The sequence below is a fragment of the Mustela nivalis genome, assembly GCF_964662115.1.
Source record: "Mustela nivalis genome assembly, chromosome: 11".
NCBI classification, from domain to species: Eukaryota; Metazoa; Chordata; class Mammalia; order Carnivora; family Mustelidae; genus Mustela; species Mustela nivalis.
The window spans coordinates 94,114,240-94,142,080 of NC_139030.1; the positions used below are offsets into that span (position 1 = coordinate 94,114,240).

Below are 27,841 nucleotides of genomic sequence, written 5' to 3' on the forward strand. Positions count from 1 at the left end.
ACATGGGGAACAAACATTGAAGAAATAAAAACTCCCAGGAGCTCAACTTTATAGCATATTGACTCCCAAGTCTACTGCATTTCGAACATAATTCATAAGAGCTCATTCTCTTTCTAAATAAGGAGTAGCTATTTACCTTTTTTTTTTTTTTAAATAGCAAAAGTTATTAAATATCTTATAAAGATAAGTAAATTTTCTCTCTGGATACAAAATTTCTTTCCCCAGAAATATGAAATATGGTTAAAGTTAAGTCTAAAAGGAAATTATTTTTTTATGTGAGATGTAGAATGAATGACACACTTGTTCATGAAATGTTCTAAAAATAATCCCCTCCATTATTACAACTAAAGAGAAAAACAAGGAAAAACTGGAAAAGATTAATTGACTATAAGTAGTGTTTATCACTAACTATAATTAAAAATAACTGTAATACCAGCCACTATTATTCACCACCTCCAAGTACCCAATTGTAGTAGAAAGTCATTAAGTAGAGTCTGTTTTACCATCTAATTTTTATTTGTAGGTACAAAATATGAGTCTTTAAAAATGAAGATGTATTAAGTACTTGATACTTGACAATCTTGCTTGCATTTCATAATCCATGTGACATTTGTTTCTCACAATTTTGAAGTCAGGATTATTGACTTTTACTGGTGAGAAGCCTCTCCCTACAGAGTTACTGGGCAGAATACACAACTGTCAGTGAGAGAAACCTCAGCCTGAGCTGATCAAAGCCATCAGCCTCTCAACAATATGCTTGCTCAGTCATAAAAACCTGAGCACGAATCTGTGCACATGAAGAAAGCATCACCTTAACCTTCAGGAAAGGTGCTATGGTCATAATCCTGGCTCAACTAATTTGTTGAGTCCTGCGGGGAGGGAAGAGCAGAGCGTATGAAATCAGATAGTGGAACAGCACTAACAATTGGGGGCGTGGGGGAGGCGACCAGCCTGCAAATTCCTAGCGGCTGCCTCCAAGCTCACCCCTGGGTCCCAGCTCCACCAGCCCTGCAAGGAGGTATGCTGCTCTTTATTCTGCAATAGGGACTGACAACTTCTGCAAAACAGAACAAGTGTGGGGCGCCTGGGTGGCTCAGTGGGTTAGGCCGCTGCCTTCGGCTCGGGTCATGATCTCAGGGTCCTGGGATCGAGTCCCGCATCGGGCTCTCTGCTCAGCAGGAAGCCTGCTTCCTCCTCTCTCTCTCTCTGCCTGCCTCTCTGCCTACTTGTGATCTCTGTCTGTCAAATAAATAAATAAAATGGAAAAAAAAAAAAAAACAGAACAAGTGTGAAGCAAGAGGCAGTGCGGAAATTAATGCCTCACTAAATTTACCTTTCTTGGAGTTATTAGGCAGTAATGGACCCTTGTAGCTTTGGGGATTGGTAGGGATTTTGATGGTAAGTTGGGAGGGAAAATGTTTATCCAGGATATGTTCTGGTGGCAGACATCCCTGGAAGCAGGCTGTAGAGAAGACAAATCCTATTAAGCCAGCTGGGCGGGCTGAGAGCAGCTGGTCGGTCTGGAGGCTCAAATAGATGGAAAGGCTCAGAAAAATCTGCATTGCAGATAAACCTCAGGGGAGACAGCTGAACTCTTAACATCTCCCCAAGCCAGCTTCTCTCCAGAGATCAGAGTGGCCTCAGGCGGTGTAATTGAGAACCTATATAATTTCCAGGCCTTTCTGCAGACCTTGAATGATTTAACATAATTTCGTCTTTTGCCTTGCTGCTTTTCACCTGTTTATTTACTTATCTATGGCAGTAGAGTGGGCAGGAAGGAGAAAAGTGGCACGATAAGCAAAACTGTATAGTACCTTCAACAGTTCTCCTACAGGTCTTAGCTTTTGTTAATGTTAAGTCTTGTCTTTATGTTGTTTGGAAGCTGAGGGATGTAAGTTTGATAAAGAAAGAGCCAAGCATCTGCCTTATCTGTTGCAAAGAGGATGAAGAAATGAAAACTTAGAAAGTCATAATAATCGCTACCAATTACAGGGCTTCCACTCTGTAAATTACCTTTGTTAACTCCTGCAAAGCATAATCAGATTGGTAGTGTCGCTCCTGTTTTATACAACTGAGGCTTGATAAATTCCCAGTTTCTCACAACTGATGAGGGGCAGGGCTTTGCTTTGAACCCAAGGGTATCTAACTTCAAAGTCTGTACTTATTTCATTATATTGTAACAGCGTTTGTTACATGCCTTTAGTGTGCCAGACATTCGGCTTGCAAAAGGCATAATAGCCACAGCCTCCAGAAATGCCTACTGGGTTGGGATGAAGGCATTATAAAAAATAGCTTTTTAAATCAAGGCTGCTATGACTTAAAAAAAAAAAAATTCTATAAGACTTTATATTTTCTAGAATGTGTTCCCTCCCAAATTTAGAATTCTGTTAACAAATAACAGTAATTAAAGTCTAGCATATGATTACAAGAAAAGGAAGTCGTGATAGAAAGGGGGAGGGTTGGCAACATGGTACTCCAATCTTAGATACATGTCATCATACACTCGCCAAACCCACTGAAAGGACAACACCAAGAGTGCATCCCACTGTAAGCTATGGACTTTGGGTGAATTACGATGGTAAGCATTCATCTTTGGTGGGAAATGTGCCATTCTGATGACTGATGCTGATCCTGGGAGGGGCTATGCATGTGTCGGGGAAGCAGGTAGATAGGAAATCTCTGTACTTTCAATTTTGTTGTAAACTTAAAACTGTTCTAAAGAAAAAAAAAAAATAAAGGGGTGGGAATAAAGTAAATATCTAATTGAAAGGAGAGCACACATCCATGGTTTTGATGATCCACAGGATGGATGGGATTTTGCTAAGTGAAACTTTGGAAGAGATATCAGATATGCTTTTTAGAGAAAGAGAACAGAATAAAGGATCAGTCTGTTAGTCAACATCATTATTTGAGCACCTACTGTCCCAGTTCCCTCACCAGGTTCTGGGATTCTGGTTAAGAATCAGGCATACGGTCATGGAGTTGCCGGTCTTGTGGAGGAAACATGCATACAACTGATAAGTACAAATGTAAGAGATACAGAGCACTTTGGGAGTGTGTATTAGCAGACCTGTGAGGCCAGAGGTGGAGAGAAGGCCTGCCTGGGAAATCTCAGACCTAACCAATGACTAGGACTTAAATAAGTGGGAGTAAAGCAGGAGGCGAGAGGTGTAGAAAGAATGTTCCAGGCAAAGAGAATAAAAATATGTGTAATAGCCCGCAGGTAACAAAGCCAGGATGGGTGGGGAGAGTCACCAGAGGACCAGATTCGTCACTTAATTATGAATTCCATGGCTTTAAATACAGAAATATCATGATTAGATTGTATTTTTAAAAGATGGGTCTAGTGACTATGTGTATAATGGCTTGTGTGGATCAAGAGTTGACGTAGGCCGCTATGACCGTGGTCAAGATCAGACGGGATGGGAAACTAACATTGTCCTTGGGGATACAGATGAGCTGGATGGTTTACAAAAATGTCTAGGAAGTAGAACTGAGAGGACTTGGTAACTGATTGGACTAGTATATTTTAGGTAACATTTTTTTTTTTTTTTAATAAGCTCTATACCCAACGTGGGGTTTAAACTCATAAACTTGAGATCAAAAGTGGCAGGCTCTAGTAACAGAGCCAGCTAGGCACCCCTTGAAGTAACAATTTCAATATAAATGTTATTCATATAAAGAACAATGACACTTGCTAAAATGACATTCCAGAGCCTTTGAAAGTAACTATAAGTTGCAAAGTTGCTATACAAAAGATGACTAAGGTATGTTGTAAATCATGGAAGAACTCCAAATAACAGTGGCTTCAACGAAATAGAAATTCTTTACAAGGTTATATCATATTCAACATGATTGCAGAAATTCAACTCTGAATTCCTTCGTTCCAGCAGAAAGGAAAAAAGACTGATGAAGAGGCCACTCCTTCCTTTTAGGCAGTTAATGTCCATTTCACACACAAATTTAGTTCATATCTTATTGACTGAAAATTAGCCAAGTAGGTTCTACCTAGTTGGCAGGGAGGATGGAATTCTGGATCTTATTCTGAGTGTCCATGTGCCCACGAAACCTCCAAATAGCAGGGGTCCTATCATTATTGAGGAAGGAAGTGATAATCAACATTGAGGACAAAAATAATTACTACAACTAACTATGGGCTAAGGCCTTAAAGATGAAGTAAGAAAAAAAGAACACTTGTGAATTGTACTAGCCCTTTACAGCAACAGAAAATTGAAATACACTAAAATGAACTCACTTTGAATTAGCATTCCACATTTTGTCTAAGTCACCAAGTACATTTTTTAACCTCAGTGATAATCGAGATAGACTGGGTAAGTTAAACAGAGCTCCCCCGACAATAAATACGGCTTTCTACTGCTACAAAGCAGCCTCAGCTATGCCAATATTGGAACGTAGTTGTTTATGGTTTCATTTCCTTTACTTTTAATAGTGGCCATAAAAAGCCAAACAAATGCATTTTATTCACATTCCTTTGGATGAAGCCTTGAATTTAAATTATGTCACTGGATCCATTAACATTTAACTATGGTTGGTGCCTTATCCTCTATAGACACTCAACTTCAGAATGTAATAGCTACGTGCAGAAAATGAGAATTAATAGCAGTCAGGGAGTGAATCATAACCGCATCACTCAGCATACATTCACATTGATTTATTTTGTTTTGTCTGTTTCATGTGTTGTGTTTGTTTCTAAGAATAAAAGCTATCAATAAGATGCTGGGTTTAATAATAAATTAGGGAAAATACACCTTTCATCAATTTTCCACAAATGGTAGGTTAAAATCAAAGGCTGCTGGGACTCTTAACTTTCTTTCTACATTTAATTTTCTGATATCATTTCTTCAGTTTTTACAATTAAGCCCCTTTACTGTAATTCTCATTTTCTTTATTTTCCTTTTACTGGTGCTTCATGTCTTGACTGACAGAGCAAAAACCATTCAAGTCACTGAACCCATCTTAAATCAGTGATATTTCAGGAGCAGCTTGTTAGCAACACTAAATTATACTCATTAGTATCATAAATATTCACATTTGTAATTTTTCCAAGCAAAAGGGATCGATCACACAACATTAAATCATATGTTCTTTTCCAAATTTAAAATTCAAATTTGTTTTAATTGAGCTATAGTAGGTCAACCACATCCTTGGTCTGCTTTTGTCCTTGGTTTTCTATTAGGTGTAAAATATATCCATGAAGAACTGCTTATTTTATTATTGCTATTAACACATAATTTCTGGTTCTTTCCATTGCACACTGAGTTTTATTCTAGTCTCAAGTTGCTATCACTTGCATTTCCTAATGCACAGGGAAAGGGTTTTCTTGTAATGGTGGCTATTCTCCGCATTGGCATTATTGGTTACTCTGGACCTATGATGAAGTCTTTTATATATAAAGAGAGCTTACATTGGGGCGCCTGGGTGGCTCAGTGGGTTAAAGCCTCTGTCTTTGGCTCAGGTCATGATCCCACAGTCATGAGATTGAGCCCCACATCAGGCTCTCTGCTCAGTGGGGAGCCTGCTTCCCCACCCCCCACCCACCCATATCTCTGCCTACCTCTCTGCCTACTTGTCATCTCTGTGTGTCAAGTAAATAAATAAAATTAAAAAAAAAAGAGAAAGAGCTTACATTTATATTCTATGATACAGCTTTCAACATGCATTCCTATGTTCCATCTCAATCCTGAAAATCATATATGATCTTTATTTTACAGAAAACAAAAGGCCCAGGAAAGGGAAGCAATTTTTCCAACTAGCTAGTAAATAGGAAAGATAGTACACTGGAATAATAAGTGTAAGAGTACAAACTTAGAGTGATGGTATAAAAATTCATAGTAAGGCATATCACATATGACTGGTAATGGAGGATTATCACACACACTTCTCCTTTCTCCTAATTATTATTAAGGTAATAAAAATGTTGAAAAATAATGTAACTCTATCAAAAATTTTTGAAGCTATCCTAGAAGTCAGAATATAGAGGGAGAAAGAAATAAGAAACTGCTTCAGGAGGTCCCAAGTTAAAGGAGCTCCATTGCAAGGAATCCCGGAGAGTCCCCAAGCTTAAGAGTTTTCAAATGCAGGGTCCAAGGAGGCCGTGAGACTATCATAGTAATTCATGAAGAAATGTATTCATGGGGCACCTGGGTGGCTGAGTCCGTTAACCATCTGACTCTTGATTTCAGCCCAGGTCATTATCTCCGGGTCCTGGGATCTAGCCCACATCTGCTCCGAGCTCATAGCAATCTGCTTGAGATTCTCTCTCTCCCTCTCCCTCTGTCCCTTCCTCCTGCTCACACACATTCTCTCTAAAATCAATACATTTTGAAAGTCTTAAAAAAAATAAAAAGAAACATATTCAGAACAATTGGGGCCCTTTCTATTCTTCTTCTCCCTTGCTACATTTTTAGTGACAGAAGAAGCTTTTGCCCCCAACAGTGAAAATAAAAACTAGGCTTTAATGAAAGAAAGTGTTTAGTTTGGGAACCAGGTCTAGTATAGATAAATTTATGCAGAATGGAAACAATCATAGGGATCCTAACCTGCTCCCTTGCCAGTTGCATCTCCGTGCTCCTCTTGGGACACCTGCTTCCTGACAGACTCTGCCCACTTACCCAGAACATGCAGGCAGCTCATGCTTAGTGGAGGTGCAGATCTGCCTGATTGCAGAGGAAATATACAACAGCTACCTGTCATCCTCAGCCTAGTTCTTCATACATAAAAATAACCCCCCAAACCCTCACGAACAAGAAAAATATATTCTTTAAAATATGACTCCTGGGGGGGTGCCTGGGTGGCTCAGTGGATTAAAACTTCTGCCTTCTACTCAAGTCATGATCCCAGGGTCCTGGGATCGAGCCCCGAATCAACTCTCTGCTTAGCAGGGAGCCTGCTTCCCCCCTCCTCTCTGCCTGTCTCTCTGCCTATTTGTGATCTCTGTCAAATCAATAAATAAAATCTTTAAAAAGAGAAATGGCTCCTGAGGAAATAGAGATGATTCAAGGGACAAGGCAATTTATAATTATCCTTTTCAGAGAGATTTGAAAGAATATCGCATACTTTAAAAGGAACTACCTTCCAAAAGTGAATTTTAGAAAAGTATTGATTAGAGGATAAGAAAACGTTCCTGAAAATTAATATATGATTTCTCAAATTAAGTAGTTCACGAATTAATTAAAAATAGAATTGGCAGGGCCAGAGGCAAATAATAATTTAGCTGATAAGAGGAAAAAACCTGAAAGTAGAAAAAGTGAAAGAGGCATTTTAAAAATATGTCAAAAAGGAGCTAAAACAGACCTGTCCAGTAAGTCCAACATTTATCAATAGGAATCTCCTAAATATAGAACAGAGGCAGGGATAACAAGAAAAAGAACGCAGAGGAAAGTTTTTCCGAGTTAAGAAGATATAATTTCAAACGGTCACTTCCAAATGACTCCTGGCAGAAGGGGCAGATTGTCCCTGGTTAAGAATCACTGGTACAGGGTAAAACGCTATGGCTATGGGGCCAGACAGCCTGGGCTTTTCTCTGAGCTCCACTAATAATAACCTCTTTATCTTTGGGAAATATACTTAGCTTCATTAAACCTCTTCTGTGAAGTGGAGATAAAAAAAAAACACCTCACTCCATAGAATTCTTTTTCTTCTTCTTCCCCCACTCTTCTTCTGAAAATGTATGTACTTAGCACATGATATGGACTAAATAAATAAGGGTTATTAATATTTTAATTATAAATGTAGCAATCGTGATGAGGAAGAGGAGGAGAAAAATATATGGAGTGGAGAGTGTGTGCCAAGGGTAGTCAGGGATAAGGAGAGGTCAGTGTAGGCCTTGCTTGGGTGAGGGGTGTGGTTACGCTCTAGATCAGCCCTCTCCGATGAAAATCATATCATAATGGTAATGTTTCTATAAAAATAATGTGGCTCTGGACCACCTGAAGTTTGGTTAGTATGCCTAAGGAGGTGTAATTTCAATTATTTTCATTATAATTAATTTAGATCTAAGTAGCTGCATGTGACTAGCTACCTCCATATTTACTGGCCAGCGCAACTCGAGAGAGCAAGCAAGAGCCAAAGAAGAGTTTGTATTAACTGTTTGTCTAGGAGATTAATGGGGTGATGGCGTTTGGGGCAGGAAGACAAGATAATAGCATTTCAGCAACCCTGGCAGCTATAATGAGAGCCTGGATGAAGATGATGAAAAAGAGAGTTTGGGGAGGAGATAGGTCACTGCAATGACAATGTCCTCAGTGGATCCATGCCAACTGCTGTCTACCTGGAGACACCTAATCTCAGCCCTAACTCTACTCAGTGGTTTCCGAAGTTATAATTTTCTTTACATATATTTTTTTAAAGATTTTATTTATTTATTTGAAAGACAGAGATCACAAGTAGGCAGAGAGGCAGGCAGAGAGAGGAGGAAGCAGGCTCCCTGCTGAGCAGAGAGCCCGATGTGGGGCTCGATCCCAGGACCCTGAGATCATGGCCTGAGCCAAAGGCAGAGGCTTAACCCACTGAGCCACCCAGGCGCCTCTTCTTTACATATGTTACCCTTCCTTTTGTATAGCTGAGATCAGAACTGGGATCTATAGCTTCCAGCTTATTCTTTATAAGCTCTTATAATTATCCTAAAAATAGGCAAATCAAAGATGCTCCATAGATATGATTTTCTGAAGCTGTAATCATTTTCTTTGTGATCCTAGATTCTTGCTGTGTTATCTATCACTTGCTTAAAATGCTGTGAAACTTAAAACAATGGATTCTTCTTAATCTATCTCTCTGCCAACTGCTTTTTAAATCATTAAGGTTACATTTTCTGTGAAAGTATAAAGCCATTTTAAGAACAACTGCTATTTTTACTCGCACTTTCTGAGCTCCATGCCACACTGATTCAGGACTCTAAAGGCAAGAGTCTTTTGGGAGAGCAGAGCAATAGCATAGGCCAGGGCTACCCTGGAATGCGTTCTTTATTTCAGCAACCAACTCAGTGCATTATTAAAATATTCCATATTTGGGACAATACACTCATTTACCTGCTTTGGCTGCATATTAGTAGAAAGTAAAAGCTTTAGAGTCAGAACAAGGATATGAGCCAAAGATTTACCGTTTCCTAGTAGAGGGACTTGGGTAGGTCATTTGCATTCTTCAAACTTCAGTTTTCTCATCTGTAATAAATATAACAACAAGATCTGCCATTCCCATTCCAGAGATTGCTATGAGCTTTGGGAGGTCATATGCTTTATATGACTTAAAAAGTATACCAGAAATTATTTTTTTCTTAAAGTCTAAATGCTACTTCTTCATTGGTTGGATTATTTCAGTAATTTTATAAACCAAAGTTGATATCTTAGACTTTTTGTGAGCATAACATAAGAAACAACTAAAAATGCATGCACACAATAAACTAGATATTATGTTTATTACTTCCCTTTGGCCCATGGAACTATCCACCATCTTTTAGAGGAAATGTATAGCAGTCTGACCAGTTATTTGACTCACTTAGGACAATGAGTTCTTATATCGTTTTAAAATTTTTTCATTGTTGGATGTCATATTTCCTCCATTACCAATATAATCTTAAAAGTTAATCATTTTATTTCAGTGTATTTCAGTATTTCAGTGTAGTTATTTGTTTTTAAGATTCGACAAAAATCACAGATTCACCTGAAGTTATGCTCAAAATCATGCTAATTAGCTACTCTTAGACACTGAGAGAATCCTTAATGCCTAAGTGTTATATCTGATTCTATATATCCTACCAGTAAATTTCACCAGGAGAAAAATCCTACAATGAGCAAGAAGATAATTTTAAAGGACACAAAATAGAAACGTTGTTCACATTGGAAATAAAACATAAGATTTCCCTGAAAAGAAACATCATCCCTTAAGTTCCTATTCATTGTAAAGAAATATATTTTGGTTGTAAGTGTTAGAGTAGCTTTGTTTTAATAATTGCCAGATGTGGATCAATGAACATCCGGCAGCTTTAAATAGTCATAATCCAAAGTCATTAACACTAGGAGAGAATCTGATGGGAGGTTAATTCGAACCATCTGAGGCAGACCCAAATGGAATCCACAAAAAAAAAGGGAATTGATTCAAACTTTTCTTTTTTTTTTTTTTAGAGAAAAGGATTATTTTTTAGGAAGACCATAGGTTATCCTGTGCTACTCTGAAACTCTAAACTATTGAATAAATGACAAAAAAAGCATAGGCATGGTATTTGAGTTCTGGCTATTTTACCAATTCCAGTTTGACTAGGCAAAGACCAGTGTTGTCCACCTAAGAAAGGCTACAGTTGCACACACATACACACCCCCTTGTCCAACACTCATTTTCTTAGCTTCAATGTGGCACATGCATCAAGTGCATTTCTAAGCAGACAGCATAGTGAATGCAAAGACGCCCGTGACCTGACTTCTTTCCTCCAGTGCCTTCCCGAGTGTTCTCCTTGAGGAAATATCATTATCAATTTAAGTTGACTTCTGTTCGTATGAAAACTAGTATTTCATTGGAATTTTAAATTTAAAGTTTGTCATGACACTGCTCACATTTACTTGGCTGTTTAAGTAAACACCAAATGACAAAATTACGGTGACAAAGACCACAGATCTGGTTATGGGCATGGCTTCTATCTAGATAGAAGCAGCCCTTTAAACAAAGGAGACATGCTAATAAGTGTGAGAACATCGCAAATGTTTGATGTGCAGTTAAGGTGTTTCCCTGATGGATGTGTATGCCATATTTATTTGATTGCTTATGTTCTTAGATATTCTATAGTTGTAAAATGTGATGTGGGAAGCTTGTAAGTAGATGCTTGTAAGTCCATCTACAGAGGACTAAGAGATGCTTGTAAGTTCTTGCATCTACAGAGGACTAAAAGCCTCGTGGTAGAGGCAGAAAAATAACATCCCTCCAGTCTGTCCAGGCTTCTTGTGAACCCTGAGCCCCTTTGAATGCTCTAATCGTCTGTAAACACACACATTCTTTCCTCAGAGGAAATGATTTTGTTGGGAAAACATGTATTCCTTAAATCAGAGACTATCATCAATACTCAGGAATGCCCTGTGGCTTGAAGTAGAGTCCCCCCAGGCTTGTATGAGGAGGTAGGTGGCAGGATGAGATGTAGACACCCAGAAGCTTTGTCTCTAAGCACAGCGGGACAGAAGGGATGTCAAGTGTTGGCGGGGTGGGGGGGGGGGGCAGAGAACGTAGCAGACTGGCACTGTGCTGAACACCCAGGCAGAGAGGAGGTTAGAAGTTCAAAGAAATCACGAAGCAGGGAAACAGAGCTGCAGTTAAGAAACTGGCAGATTGTTATATGGAAACACACCCCCAAATCTGAGCCACGAGAATTCACTCTACGGCATAAGAAACATGGAGCATAGGCAGAAAGATTGAAATGCCAGTAGCTCGTTAGGGCTTGTTTAATGGATCTTTCATAAAACAACTGGCTAGAATTGAAAAAGGTCAGAAAGAAAGAGACAATTCTCTCTCAGCATCAAAGAGGCGCGAAATCATGCAGTGTCGCCGCATGGAAAGAAGGGTTTCCATTTGACTTGTTCATAATGACTGCTCCAATCCTTTCTGATTTTTTTTAATAATTTTTTTAAATATTTTATTTACTTGACAGAGAGTCAGATGACAAGTAGGCAGAGAGGCAGGCAGAGGGGGTGGGGGAAAACGGGCTCCCCGCTGAGCAGAAAGCCCGATGCGGGGCTTGATCCCAGGACCCCGAGATCATGACCTGAGCTGAAGGCAGAGGCTTAACCCACTGAGTCACCCAGGTGCCCTGACCCTGAACGCGCCCGATCTCATCCTTTTTGATTTTTCTTGCCTCCTAACGTGTTGCTGATGAAGGCACAGCACAGTCTAGCAGTATCAACATTACCTAGGAACTTGTTAAAATGGAGGCTCTCAGGCCCCTTCCTCACACCGAATGATTCTGAATCTGCATTTTAATGGGATCCCCAGTTGATTCATCTCTGCCTTAAAGTCTAAGGAGCTGATCTCTCAGGGTCTACTTTTACCACCTTATTATCCCTTCTCTGCAAAGCTACCTGAGTAATCTCTTAATTTTATTTGTTCACCCACAGAAATAAAGTTCCATTAGGGCAGGAAAAGGGTATGGAATTGGTGTTCAATAAATGGTCACTGAATGAATAAGTGGATTTTCCCTAGTCTGAGATGAAGTCCAGATGATAAGTAGTCCCCCTACTCCCCACCTGCTCATATCTTTTCTTTACCACTAGAAAACTCTCACTCTCTTTTCTCATACTTTTGTCTATAGGGAAGATGTATTTTGTTTGCTAAGCCTAAATCCTAAATCCTTGTCTGCATTGTCTCCTTCCATTCAGGAACTTTTCTATAATATTGTTCTTCTTCTGTTTACATACCTAACACCCCCTCTATATGCGTCCTCCCTTCAGGTTAGGACTTCTCAGGTTACTAACAGTAAGGTCCTACTGTGTGGCACCGAATCCTAGACCTCTGAAATGTGTTTTCCTATTGCATTTGTATTGACTCATTCACTTCTCAAGAATTTGCTTCTGTCGCCGCAGTTGGACTGGTTTCGAGTCAGACCCGATGCAACACTAGCCCTGAAACTTGGGGAACTGTCTCAGTCTCTGTCCCTCCCTTGAAGTGGAGATAACAGAACATACAGAGTCATCACGATAATTAAAATCCCTGTCACAGAGGCTGGCACACAGCAGATACTAAGGTCATCCTAGATTCCCTTAGCTGGAGGAAAGGTGAGGCTAATTTTGAAACCATCAAATTGGGGTGCCTGAGTGGCTCAGTCAGTTAAGCACCGCCTTCACCTCCAGTCAAGATCCCAGCGACCTGGGATCAAGCCCCGCATCAGGCTCCCTGCTCAGCGGAGAGCCTGCTTCTCCCTCTCTCTCTGCCTGCTGTTCTGCATGCACTCTCTCTCTGTCAAATAAATAAAATCAAAATAAATAAAATCAAATAAATAAATAAAATCTTTAAAAACATTTTTTAAAAAGAAACCATCAAATTCTTTTTGGCAATATAAAATACAATGGTTCTCTTGTTGGGAAATAGCCCTTGAAAATAATGTGAAATGTCACATGAGAGTAAAATACTCCATCCCATTACTGCATGAAGATGATATTAAAAAATTGGGAAGCAAGAGGAAAGAAACACACCCAACATCTTCATAAAATAATATTACACAGGTGGAAAAATACTTTGAGATGTTTAAGATACTCTGAGTGGGAAAGAAAAAAAAAAGGCAGAATTCAAATTGTATTGTTTTGATCCCAGTTATGTAAATTTTTTTTAAAATTTTTAACTTTTTATAAACATATATTTTTATCCCCAGGGGTACAGGTCTGTGAATCACCAGGTTTACACACTTCACAGCACTCACCAAAGCAATTGATGGAAGGAAGGAAGCTAAACAGGGAGAGTGTTAACAATAGTCTCTAGCTTGTCTAATTATGGATGGCTATTATTTCCTTCCTTTGCACTCTTCTAAATTGGACAGATTTTACAAAATGTGGATTCATTGTTTTTATAACAGAAAACACCCCTGAAGTCAATAATATTTTGAGCAGTCGTTTATTCTCGTTCTCCAACTTCTCTGCAGAATTTGAATTGTAGCCTTATTTTCTATTACTTCACCTATCCTCTTTGTTCTTTGCTAAAAAAAAAAAAAAAAAAAAAAAAAAAGTTCTTCCTTTAACTTTGTCAATTCCCGCCCTTTATTCTACATCTTAAATGTGGGTCCTGTCAAGAGTGGTCTGTCTTGGCCCTCTTCTCTTCTCTTGTGAAAATGTCATCCACGTCCTCTCTCCCTAGATTCTCTTCTTCATGTTGGCCCAAGGTGATCTGCCAGCTACCAGACCAGTCGGCCTCCAGAGCCAGCCTACTGTAGCCTCAACTTGCCTCTTGACTTTTTATTCCCTTCCCCATTCGGTCAGCACTTAGTGGCTGTCCACTATGTACTAGGCAGTCTGCAAGAGACTAGGGTGAAGACAAATTAAAGAGAGCCTCTTTCTTCAAGCAGCTTTAGCCACCCGTCTCCCCTCATTGTTGCAAGTTATCAAACTGAAACAGTAGAGTCAGCACTGAGTCCTGGTTTTCATTCCTCCGACCAATCAGTTGCTATATTCTGCTTATGATTTTGAGCTCAGAAACATCTTGCAATTTCATGACCCCTTCTTTTATGCCCACTGCCAACACCCTCTTTATAGCCTTTATTCTTTCCTGGAATATCCTATTAGAGCTTCCAAAGGGATGTCTGCTTCAACATATTCTCACCCATAATTCCACCTCACACAGTGCTATAAAGTAAGTCACCTGAAAATACAGTTTAGGTCAGAGTGGTCCGCTATTCAAAATATACCCTATAGTTTCTCATCAAATGCTGGACAATTTCAAGATAGCATTCAAGGTCCCCTTTCTCATGTATTGGGTTGAACTGAATGAATTCTTATTTTGTAGGTTCAAAAAGTGTAGAATACTAGCCATTTCATAGGATATGACTGAATATTATGTCCATCCTCACCTTCCAAGAACCCCCCTTCTTCTGGCTTGCGCTCTAGAATATAAATGAGGTCAGTCTATACTTTCCATGCATGTTCACTTTCTTTGGCCCCTTTGCTAATGTTGGTTCTTCCTGGAGCTCGTCTGTGCATTATCTCTCCCTTAAATACTTCTTTTCATCTCTAACCTCCTCCTCAAAAGATCCATCTTCCATGAAATATTTCCTGTTGAGTCTCTTCTCAATTGTTAGTAATCCTGGTCTGCAATGAAGTCCCTTAAGAAATTATTCGTGTGTCTCTTATGATACCAATGTGCCTTAAGGCTACTTCTTTGTTTTGTTCTGCTATACCCAAATGAGCTCCCAAAGTGTTCTGTTCTATATACGCCTTTGCAAGTAGAGCATCTTAATACCCATTTGTGTCATTGTTACTGCCCTCCGTTATGTTTGTGGCTCAGTTAGTTGTATATAAGTTTGAATGTGGTATCTGCACACTAAACAGTATGCACATGGCATACTGTTCCCTGCTAGTTTCTTTCTTTTTGGTCATTTGAAACTTCTGCTATTATTTCAATAAAAAAAAAGTTGCAAAATATGGCATCGATTTATGCTATTTAGTACTTGAATTCTCTGGCTAATTTTCTTATATAGATCATGCAATTTCATAATACCTCTTCATCATAGTGACACAGGAGAACTTTATGAATTAATTTATTTTAAAACTTCCTAATTCATCTCTGATATTCCTCCTTAAAGAATAAAGTTTTTTTTTAAAATAAAATTCTTCAGTTTATAAAATATAAAATATAAAATACATATTAAAAATATAAAATATATCAGAGTTTGAATATTATGTTACACATTTGAGGATAAATTTACTCCTAATTTAAAAGTGTATAAAAACAAGTGTCTGCAGGCATACTGTTTTCACCTTATTTCAGTATACACCATGTGCATAAATGAAATATTAAAGCAATGGCTATGAGCCAAAAAAAAAAAAAAACTACTAGGAAAAGAATGTAATATGTTGTGGTTAATATTGAAGGACTTTGGACCAGACTTGTGTCAATTGCCCAGTTGGAATCTCCATTCATTCATCTATGAAATGGAGACCATACCCACCTCCCAGGATTGTAGAGAGAGTTAAAATGAGATAACATATGTTAAGGGCTTAAGATATTATCTCGCACATAGTGAATAATAAAAAAAAATTATAGTTGTATTAATAAAAATAAATGGCAACAAGAAAAAAATGCATTCTCTAAAACTATTATGACTCTAGAAGTTTCCTTATACATTATTCAATGATGTCATACTAGTCCATAATGAGCAACAAAGCATTTAAGAAGACTATGACATCATTTCTAGTATTACAGAAAGAGAGAGAGGGAGGGAGAGAGAGAGAGAAAGACGGAGAGAGGGAGAAGGCCTCCTCCCCTCTGCTGCAGCAAAATCTTGGCTGAAGATATGAAAAGCAATAAACAATGTCGAGCCTGGCAGTAGTATTTCGGAAGCATACATAAAGCAGAACTCATGCTGCACTTTGGCTTCTTTCCCTTACTGATGAAAGTGAGAACGGACACTTCAAAAATTCTTTCCATCTTAACTTAAAACTGAAAAAACCTTTTCTGTATAGCTTGGAGAAATTTTCACACACGGTTCGCCTGAATTTCTACCTGGTATTAATTATCTAATTAATTATTATTAATTAAAGACTTGGAATGAATATTTGGGGTAGCTAAAGAAAAAAAAAGTACCAAATGTCTGTTTTACAGTGTGCAATCTCATGAAAAACAAAAACAAAAAAGTAATGGGGAAAATGATGATGAATCATTTACCCATCAAATAATTAAGCAAATATTTGTTGAACTCCTACTGTGTCCAGACACTCCTTTATGTGCTGAAGATATGAGTGAAAAATCAGTGAAATAATTAACCAATGTCAAAATGAGTCTGATTAGTAAAAACCATGATAAGATCCCTGACTCACTCACAGTCCAAAAGTCAAATTCAATTCTGATTTGACGCCATAATAGTCTATTTCAATAAATTATGTTTTATTACACAAAATCTGTCAACACATCCCTAGATAAATTTAAAATGAGCCTAGAAAATTTAGGTACCAAGAGATTTTGGTAAGGTAATATGCCACTTCTCCAGTACCCAGATGAATCCCAACAGAGCTGATTAGTTCCTATTAACAAAACGTTGAATACATTTTTTAGTGGTTAGATAATAGCATCATCGTTTTCCAATTCATGTAAATATCCCAATATTCTAAATTAATATAATGAGTTGCTAAATGAGCCTGAGGATTAGAAAACAGCTTCTCACATAAAATATATACTGTGTGGATTCTGTTAGATGGGAAAATGCCAAATAGAGTTTTTTTCACCAAATATGAAATGTATTCACCTACTCTGAGTGGAAACTAAAGGAAGAGAAAGTCCCAAGTGTTTTACAGTATCCAGGAGGAATAGTAAGTCCTGTCTGGGGAATTTAGACTTGATTCCACTGAGTAATTTCTAAGGGAAAAAAATGCAATATATTTCAAGTTTCTCTGAGACCAGTCTATTCAATTTTGTTCAATATCTGAAATAAAAGCAGTTTCCCTTTTTAGAGCATACTGATTTATTTTAATGAATTCCTTCTCTTGTGCAAAAATATTATGTGGTACTGCCTACACTCTGGAAGGGTGGTGACAGTGGCATCTGCCCCTTCCCTCTCTCCCACAATAACTACCAACAGCAGCAAGGCTCTTAGGAAGTGCCTGTGGAATGAATAAATTAAGGTTCTCATAATTACACACTGCAGAGAGAATTAAACAAGGACAATGCATTCGTCTCCTTCAACTGCTACAAATATTCACATTCACAGGTGCACACTCACAGACTTTTGGTATTTCAGGATCAGTTGTTGAACATTAACTATTTCCAAAGTACATTAAAAAAAAAAAAACAAAAAAAACTAACCTCACTGCATGAAATATTTGGGGCCAGTAAGCTTGAAAGGAAATGCTATGTGAATGCCAAAGAAAGATTTAGAAGATGCTATTGATCTCCTCAGCGAGGCATAAAATGTCTTCCATTTTTTTAAGGCAAATTACAAATACAGCTTTTATTGACATGAGTATATGTTGAAAACAAAGATAATCTTAAAGAATTAAACAAAAGGTAATACCCATAACTGCCATCTCTAATCAATACACATCCTGATAATGAATTTGAAAATTAAAATTTTTCATGTGAGGCAGAAGGCCCAGGATCAATGGATTCAACTGCTCCCACAGCAAGAAGAAGGATTACTTTCTTATGCCAATAAAGCATATATAAAATCAGTTTTTTAATAACTAACAACCTCGGCCTTTAAATATGGTGCTAAAGACTAAAGCATCAGTGAAGAAGTTAAAATATTTTATTCACAAAACCCAACAATACTGAGTCATTCCTAGGCTCTCATCTCTAGTGCTCCTTCTACCTGGGAAGGGCAAGCCGTTTCATTTACCCACTTAAAAACATCTCTTATTAGAAAGATTCCCTCAGATAAAATCACGACTTTAGTATATTTCTGTTAAATTTAAATCACTAAATTTTCATTAAGATAGAGAATTTTGGACATTTTTTTTTTTAGCTGCTACAATAATAAAAATCTGAAAATAAGCCAGACATAGCAATGTTTGTTCACAACTTGCAACCCAGGCAAAAGATATAATTCCTTAGACATCTTATAATCTTAACAGCCGTGGATAATGGCATTCTCTGCATGGGAAATCATACATGCTATAGACAATGACCAAACGTAGGCTTAAGGATCAAAGACCAACCATAGAGAGATTAATTTAAATAAAAACATTCCAAATCCTCCCTGATTTCCCCTCATTTAAACCTCCAAACAAAACATGTGGTACCTTTTAATTTTCTGAATGAGTAGTTCCCAATCAATGTTTCTTCGGTGAGAGACAACAAGGTGAAGAATCTACCGAAACAAAACAAAAGAAAAAAAAATACATATACGGATTTATTAACAAAATATTGGAAATCGTAACTCACCAGTAAGCAAATGCATTCTTTATAATTCCAATAATAAATCTATGCCTTGAGATCTGTAGTACAAGCAACATAGCACTTGAATTTTCAGGAAGCTCGGTAATGAATTCTTAAAGCATTTTACTTTGAGATCACATAAAGCAAATCCTCTGAAAAATGGATTAAAAATAAAACCAAATAAAATGTAAAAGACGCCGAAACATTACCAGTGCCTATGCAGCGATACCACCCAAGTCTAGCCTCTGAGGATTGCTGCAGAATCCTTCTCCCTGAGCATTATCTCCACGGGCTGGGTCTAGCTCTCTAGCTCCAGACAGACGCAGTCTGCAAGCCACCAGCTCCTCTCTGTGTGTGTCGGGGAAAGGGAAGCTGCACATTAGAAAAAGTCCCCGCAGTGGTGAAAAGGAAAATAAGGCGAGTGGGAGAGGGAGAGAGAGCTCACTAGCCTCAGAATTTTCGAGAATGATGACAAGCCACCCAGTTCCGCCATCATTCACTGACAATAAGATGCAGCCCTGGCTTATGATTTAGCGGTTTACCATAGGGGCTTCTGGTATCGAATGCCTGACAGGCATTTTAATTGCCTCCATCCAAGTGTGTCCCCAGGAGTCGAGTCTATAAGCCTATGAATGTCATCATCTGGTCTCCTTTGTGTTAATGCCAAACACACACACACACACACACACACACACGCACGCACGCAGTGCTTCAATAGAGAGTTTCCCTGCAGAATATAGGATTACAAATAAATCTGGCTGCACACACTGGACACGATAAACGGTAGTTTATGAGAATATTTATTATCTACATTAATGACATCACAGATCGTCTGATGTTCTGTCACTGGCTGCTCATGATGTTATTTTAAAAACTGAAAATCCAAGATTGTTTGTTTACTTATTATTTACTTCTATTCCAAAATAACTGGGCCCAATAGAAAAATGCATATATTTATTTGGATTTTCTTAGGGAAACTTCAATCCCCTTGTAACTGTGATAATTACACACTTGGCAATGCTTCCCTTACAAGAGAGAATGCAGCAAAAAACAAAGAGGATTAGGAAACCAGGGTTGATGTGTGATGTCTGAAGACAATCTATTTTATTCTGTTTACAGACAGAAGCAAAAGGAAGTAGCAGTGAGTTTGGGTACTGGGATACCTTACCGTCCCTGAGGGCCATAGCAGGGAGTTGACTCTAGCATAATCAGAACCCCCATTATGTGAGCAACTGAAATTAACAGTTGAATGTCCCTGTTTCACAGTGCCCCTTCTGTAGGGAGGTTAAATGTGGAATAATTCCCTGAATTTATTGCCCAGACAGAAGGGCTGGGGAAAATGTTAATAAATAAATTAATTTTTACAGCATTGTTAGCTTCCTGCATCAGTGAATGGAGCAAAATTCAATGTATGTATACCAAAAGGGCCTGGTGTGAAGAAGGTTGCTGGGAGGGAGCATCACCATGGTTACCGGAAACAAAGTACTGAGAAAAATAAGGTAATGATAGAGAAAAGGGAAGGAGACTCCAGGGGAGGAAATGTACAGTGATAGGCTTCCTTTTTTGCCTTCTGGAAAGAACTGTGTCTATCAGTTTTACACTCTATTTTGAACGCATTAAGATGAATTTACATTCTCCATTAGCCGCCTTTCTTCTCCCCTTTCTGATCACGAGCTAATTTTGCCTTTATAAATATTCAAATTATGGTTCTTTTGTATGAGATGGTTCCTCCTTCTTCTTGCCTCTGTCCCTATCCCGGATTCAGGGACACCACTCAGCCGAGTCCACACCCTTTGTGCCAAAGGTGAGAAAGCTGAGGCCCAGGGAATCTGGCCAAGGTCACAAAGTGGGCTGGAGATTCAGCAGACACACCACCCCGTTTCCTCACTTGGGCGCCCTGTTTTTCTTCTTTCACCGAGTGATTTTCTTCCTGTGCTCCTCCTGCTCTGTGTGCAAGCAAAAATGATTCCAAAACTTTCCTTTGTCTTTGATTTTTGTGAGCCTTCCTTTATTTGTTAATGCAGGGAACTTCATCTTTAAAATATGTTCCAATAATTCTGAGGCTAGGCTTGCTTTAATATCTGTGCTGCACTGCATCAGAAGCCGGAAGAATCTGGGGTAATTATGTCACTGCTCTTCTTTCATTTCCAGCTAGGCAATCAGACAAATTGAGCATGATGGCCCTTTTGTGATCCTATCTTGTTGAGCCTGAACTTGATCATCATATACTAGGTACTCTATCATCCCTGGCACCGTTCTTTCTGGAAGCAGGAAATCGGGCAGTCAAACTGAGCTGTCCTCTCCAGTTTCCTCCTAGTTAATAGGCGGCGTGAAGTTTCATGAGGTTACCCAAAATAATGAAACTGGAAAACTGGGAGCCCAGGTTAAAAAACAAAAAAGAAAACAAAACAAAAACAAAACCCTCAAAAACAACCACTGGGGGGCGCAATATTTGTTAAAATCTTTCTGAGTCAGCAAAAATTGTGATTAGGATTTTGACCTTGATGCGCTGTGTTTATTTCCTTCATTAAGCGTTCTTTCAATATTCAGTAGTTGTGACTCATTGCTTTTAGGTTAACTCATCCATAGGTAGGATCAGATTGAATTTTCTGATATCTAAAATACAGTTGCTGCCACCACTACTGTTCTCTGCTCCCAGTAGTGAATTAGGGGCACCTGAGTGGCTCAGTGGGTTAAAGCCTCTGCCTTAGGCTCTAGTCATGATCCCAGGGTCGTGGAATAGGGCTCTCTGCTGGCCCACTTCCCCACCCACCCCCTTCCCCCCACTGCCTCTCTGCCTACTTGTGACCTCTGTCAAATAAACAAATAAAATCTTAAAAAAAAAAATCACATTTAAAAATATGATTACCCTAGTAAAATTGTAAGAGATTTCAGATTTCAGGTAATCTTACATATTGGTTAGGATTCTTCTCTTCCAAAAAGCAATCTTTAAATACGATCTCTCTGTTAAATGTCTATTTTTCTTCAGTGATTTGGACACTAAAGTTATTTTTTAAAACAAAACACTGATAACGTGTTCATTTTTGAACGCAAAAAATGATGCACAAGTGATGTCATTTCTTGAAACATAAATCATATTTTGTCAGAATCCCCTAAAGCACACATAATGGTCTTAGTCTGAAAAATAGCACAGGTTCAAAAATATTTAGTACTTTTCAGAACTCCTTATTTGAGAATACCTGCTTTGTCATTGAGAATGAGTTGGTAAATTCTTTTTCTTTTCATTTATACGTGGAAGGAACTATTACTTTAACATGTCTATTGTATAATAAGTACTATATAATTCTTCCCTTTAATTACATTCTAAGAATATAAAATGGCAGATAATTGAGAGTCCTTCATTCATGATTTTTTGTATTTTTTTATATTTATGCTTATGAGCCTAAACTGTACTTCTTTCCTTATCCTTTCTCTCACAATATTCTAGACCTTGGCTTAGTACCATTGGTCAGTTCATCTAACCTCTTTTGATGACACACATACATATATTTCAAACACTTGATACGTTTTAGGTGTGGGAAAACAAAACAAAACAAAACAGTTCCTTCTACAGGACCTTAATAATAGTGGAAGGGCCATAGAAGTAAAGAGGAATCTAAGCTGACACTTCTTTCTCTTACTTGATGACACACTATGTCTCTGTCCCTGGGTTACAATCATCTTGGAGTCTGACCTTTAAGAATCTAATTTAACTATTTCCCCAATGTCAATTAGTTTAGACCCATGGCTCTTCTGGAAGACCCTTAGTTTCATTCCCTAAATATCCTGGCCTGTGTATTTGTGTGTCACTCTTGAAGTTCCTTAGGAAAGAATAATGGAGGTATGATTTCTTCCTTACCTCCTTGAAGCCTTTGATCATAGAATCATCTTCCTAGCTAAGACCTTCCTGACTCCCATAATGAAAACGGCAACCGTGGCCCTCCCACCACTCTTCATCCTTGCTCCTTCTTTCCCTTGCCACAGCACTGACCACTTTCCATCATACCACAGACTTATATTTATTATGTTTACTATTTATTACCTGCCTCCCTCTGCTAAGTCTGTGAGGGAAATCATCTTTACATGTTTGGGGTGCTGGTGTATCCAAAGAACTCAAAACGGTGGCTGGGAACATAATAACATTCAAAATATTTTTTTAAATGAGCAAATGTGAAAATCACATTAGTGGATGAATTAAAGCATTTAAGCACAAGACAAGTCTTTGTGTTTCATATTGATTTCCTTGCTCTATATATTCAGTCTTCCTTATAAATATTGTATTTTATTTGTATTTTAAATCACATTTTCCCATGGAATCAATTTTTTTGTTGTTGTTATTTCCATTAAAGGATATATACTTATTTAAAATAGGGACTTGTCTCCGCTTTCTTTGCATTCTGCAAAGTACCCAGCACAGGACTATCAACTCTTAAATGCTGAGAAAGAGCTTATTTGATAAATAATACTTCTATTGGCATTAAATATGTTAACATTTAATCTTGAGATTACTTAAATAAAATGAGAATAGTTAATAAATCAATATTGCCTTGTGGTAAAACTGCTTAGAAGTAGCTTTTTATTTAATTTTTAAAAGTTTAAGGTTTTATTTTTAAGTAAACTCTACACCCACCATGGGTCTTGAACTCACAACCCCAAGATCGAGATTTACATGCTCTACCAACTAAGCCAGCCAAGGCATCCCTGAAGGAGCTTTTTATACATTGGCTATAATTACTATACTTTGCAGTTAAAAAATTAATAATAGAAACAATAATTAAATACAATAGAAATAATAATTATAGTTTTACCTTATATTCTTAAAATTGTCATTTTAAATACAAGCAGTTATCTGACTATTTTATAAATTATTATGCCATCCAAATTCACTGCACACTGTTTTGCCTTATTTACCACAGATGACATCTTTTCTTCCAACAAATTTTGTTCCCTTAAGAGCATACTGTGGTCAGACTCCACGGCCCAGCACCCTCTCCATTATAAGACCTACGGAGTCAGAAATTTCCATGGGATGGGTCTGAAATCCATATGCTCAAGGTGACCTGAATACCTGGAAAACCTGGGGAAATACCACTTCCAGGGGGTACACTCCTCCAAAAGAAGTCTAGAAAACTTGGGTGTGCTGTCTGCAGATTGAGCTCATGCTAATCAAAGGTAATCAAACTGCTCACAAAGCCTTGGTAGGTACAGTTAATTGATGTTTTAGTTGCTTATCGCTTCAAAAGGACTGTAAAGGTGCTTAAGAGAAGATATATCGCTAGTAAGGGTCCCAGTTCCTAATATAAAAACTCAATAAACATTTGTTAATGCAAAAAAAAAAAAAAAGAAAAAAAAAGTATACTGTGGTTAAACAGACCAAAAAGAAATAAGAAAAATGTCACAACTAGCATATCAGTCTGCATTATACGAAATGTTGAAATTCCATTACTTTTTTATATATAAAATGGCAGTTTCTTGTGGTTTGTCAACCTGATACTTGGAGAAGTTATAAAAGGAAGCAGAATGGAGTAAAGTGAACTCCATTGAGTGAACTCCAAAATGTCCCAGTCTCCAGGCAAGGGCAAGTCTTCAGTAGCCACTAATTAAAATATGACAATTTTCAAATCCCATCCGTGGCACCTTCCAAAATATTACAAATTATGAGAAGCATAGACCTAAAACTATTGATATCTTTTAAGGCCACGAGATTCTATGATTCATCAAGGATCTGAAAATCTTCTAGAAATGTTTCTTGAATTCTTAGACAAATTCAATAGTAAGTCTCTAGCTCTTACATTCTAAAATGCATAGGCAAATAGATTCAATGTAATATCATCAGTAAAAGACACACATTCTATGGGATTACTGACTTACGGGATGAATAACAACTGTTAGAAGTTAAAAGACAATCACTAAGCACCAAAAGGATAAATTTATATCAATTACTCACATGGTTTTCTTTGTGTGTGTGTGTGTGTGTGTGTGTGTGTGACAAACTACAAAAATCATTAACATAAATAAGGCTGAATTATGCTTTATAAAAAATAAGTAACCAATGTCTTGGGAAACTCCTACATAGGATTTTGAGAGCAGGTAATGGACAAATATAGATAAACAAGAATCCCCTCCCCCAATAAAATCTTTAATAAATCACTTGGCTCCTACCCCAAATTCTTCTTGCTTTGATTAAAGAGGATGAACTATATCCATTAGCTTGTTACGTACTTTATCTTTAACTTTCTCTAGGTATTCCATGCTACTGAGCTGTATTTTTACTTACTTAAAATTGAAAATAGATTGTTATTATCCAGGCCTCGGGTCCTCTAATCATTTGCCTATGTCTAATTATATTTCAATTATCTCCTATACATATAACACAGTGGAAAAAAACTTTAAACCAAGATATTCAGTATTTCAACTGAATTAAGATAAAGAATGACTCAGAAATGAGGTATGTTTGTAAAGAAGCAAAGAGCCTACTGACATAGAGGTCACCCATTGTCATCTTTGCCATCTTCAGTGTGCTTCTGATTAGATGTGTCTAATCAGTGGGAAGAATGAATGTATTCTCAGCAAGGAGAGTGAGGAGTAAGGCAAGATAACGGACGACTTCCCAATTGTTCTTGTCTCATGCTTCAGTCCTCCTCTGAGTCATCCCGATCAGAGTGTGGCTTCATGGTTTTATTTTAAATCTTTGTGTGGTGATTTTTTTTTTCTAAAATTCAGTTATATTCTTATCCAAATATAAGTACAAAATACATTTCAAATTATTTTTGGGTTATGCACCATTTTTAACCTCAGACGTATTCATATTTCTCAGGAAAATTTTCACAGGTAGTTTCAAAAATAACATAGTTTTGTTTTTCTTTTCTTTCTTTCTTTTTTTTTTTTTTGAAGATTTTATTTATTTGAGAGAAAAGCAGACTGCAGACTCCCCACTGAGCGGGGAGCCCAAAGTGGGTCTCAATCCCAGGACCCTGAGATCAAGACCTGAGCCAAAAGGCAGCTGCCCAACTGACCAAGCCACCCAGGTACCCACTTTTGTTTTCCTTTATTCCATTAATGCTCTTATTTCACTTGTCAAGGTGAATCCAAAAAGATGATGTTAAGTAGAGAAGGAGAGAGAAAGAGAAGTTTTTCTCATTGTCAGCACTCAAACTACAGTTTGCAATTTCATGAAATAGCTAGCCCCCCCGCCATATTTAGGTTGCATATGCCATTACACTTAGGAAATGACAGTGCCCAGAGTTCTATTCTGCTCACATACTTTTCACCAAAGTAAACAGAACTGAACTTCTTTTTTAAAAACGGTGTGATGTGAAATGCAGTTCTGAAAAATAATTGCAGGTTCAATTCATCAAGTCACAATCTCACTACACTCGAAGAACTAAGTTGGGAATAAAACCCTCTCCAGATGTTGAAAAGAAAGCTATAATGGCAGAACAACTGAAACTCTCACACATGGCTGGTGGGAGTACAAATGAGTGTGAACACTTCTGAAAACTCTTTGGCGATTTCTAGTAAGGTAAAATATATGTCTACCTTATCAACCAGTAATTCCACTTCTAGGTTTATACCCAGGAGAACTGAGTACACATGTTTACTTAAACACATTAAAAAACAACAACAACAACAAACCAACTGTTCTTAGCTTTATTCATAATAACACGAAATTGGAAACCATTCAAATGCTCATCAATAGTAGAAGGTATTATCGTATATTCACAAAATGGATTAGTCCACTGAAAATAATAGAATGAAAAAGAATTACTGTTGCATGCAACTCCATAGATGAATCTCATAGGCATAATGATAAACAGACACAAAGAATACATACTATATTACTCCATTCATATGAAATTCAGGAACAGAAAAAACTAATGTTCAGAAATAGAAGTCAGAATAGTGTTTATATCTATGGGGATTAAGACAAAGGGCAGTATTGACTAAGAGGAAGTACAATGCCTTCTTGACGTGGTGGCAGTGACATGTCGGGGGTGTACAATTGAGATGTATGTGCTGTATTAAGCTATAATATACCTCCATAATAAAAAAAATAACGATAAAATAGGGGCGCCTGGGTGGCTCAGTCGTTTTAAGTATCTGCTTTCGGCTCAGGTCATGATCCCAGGGTCCTAGGATTGAGCCCTACATCAGGCCTCCTGACTGGCGGGAAGCCTACTTCTCCATCTCCCTCTCCTCCTGCTTGTGTTCCCTCTCTCGTTGTGTCCTCTCAGTCAAATAAGTAAATAAAACCTTAAAAAAAAAAACCCACAAACAAACAAAAATAACAATAAAATACTATGATGCCATTGGTTTAGAAACTCTTTGTTTATAGCAGCACATTTTAGGATCTAGAATGAACATTCTGAAAAAAGGTTCCAGTCAGAAGGCACATATGCAGGTGTGTAACCACAGGGAGAAGCAGGATCCTTGCTGAGCAGAGAGCCCAATGCAGGGCTCGATCCCAGGACCCCGGGATCATGACCTGAGCCGAAGGCAGAGGCTTAACCCACTGAGCCACCCAGGCACCCCCTATGTGTTTGTTAAACAAACGAGTTGTGAGGGGATCTATTCCTTAGAAAGGAGAAAGCATTTTTAAAAAAAAGATTTATTTACTTATTTGAGAGAGAGAGAGGGAAAAAGACACAAAGAGAAAACGCGAATGTGGGGAGGGGCAGGGGGAGAGGAAGAATGAATCTCAAGCAGACTCCATACTGAGCACAGAGCCTGACTCAGGGCTCAGGGCTCCATCTTACAACCCTGAGATTGTGACCAGAGCTGAAATTATGAGTCAGATGCTTAACTGACTGAGCCACCCCGGTGTCCGGGAGAGAATATTTACAGGGGTTTTTAACAAATAAAAAGAAAACAGTGAAGTAAAAAAAAAAAAAAAAATCTATAGTAAAATGTATATCTTAGAAATTCAGTAACATGTGAAAAACTTGTCTATAGCAACACAGTCTGAACTACACTATGATGACAAAAACATGGACAGTTAAGGTGCTTTCTATTCTGTCACTTTCACACAAATCGCTTGCCCCCTGATGCCCGTCATAATCACTGGTTTACTTCAAAATCATCTACTACTTTGCTTCCCATCCAAATCTTATACTTCCTTATTGGTCCATTTCATGTTTTGCCCTCTTCCAGAACAACTCAATCACACAGTGTCATGAAGCACTTTGCTTCTCAGAATCATCATGATACCAAAGAAAACAAAATCACCATGATATTATAATGACTGATATAATATATGGCCTCGGGCTGGTCTTAG

At 37.9% G+C, this 27,841-nt stretch overlaps 1 protein-coding gene across 33 annotated transcripts in view; it reads right to left on the reverse strand.

The window, feature by feature from the left end:
* The window catches only part of MAP2 (microtubule associated protein 2), a 290,836-nt gene that overhangs the window by 128,171 nt on the left and 134,824 nt on the right, over positions 1–27,841 (reverse strand). For 27 of the 33 annotated variants that reach the window (XM_082691637.1, XM_082691639.1, XM_082691640.1 and 24 more), the window contains one exon: positions 18,432–18,499. The gene's annotated coding sequence lies outside the window, so the exon portion shown is untranslated. Of the gene's footprint in view, positions 1–9,118; positions 9,180–18,431; positions 18,500–18,776; positions 19,085–27,841 lie in introns of those variants that run through there. The other 6 variants (XM_082691613.1, XM_082691630.1, XM_082691628.1 and 3 more) reach the window with 4 other exon arrangements.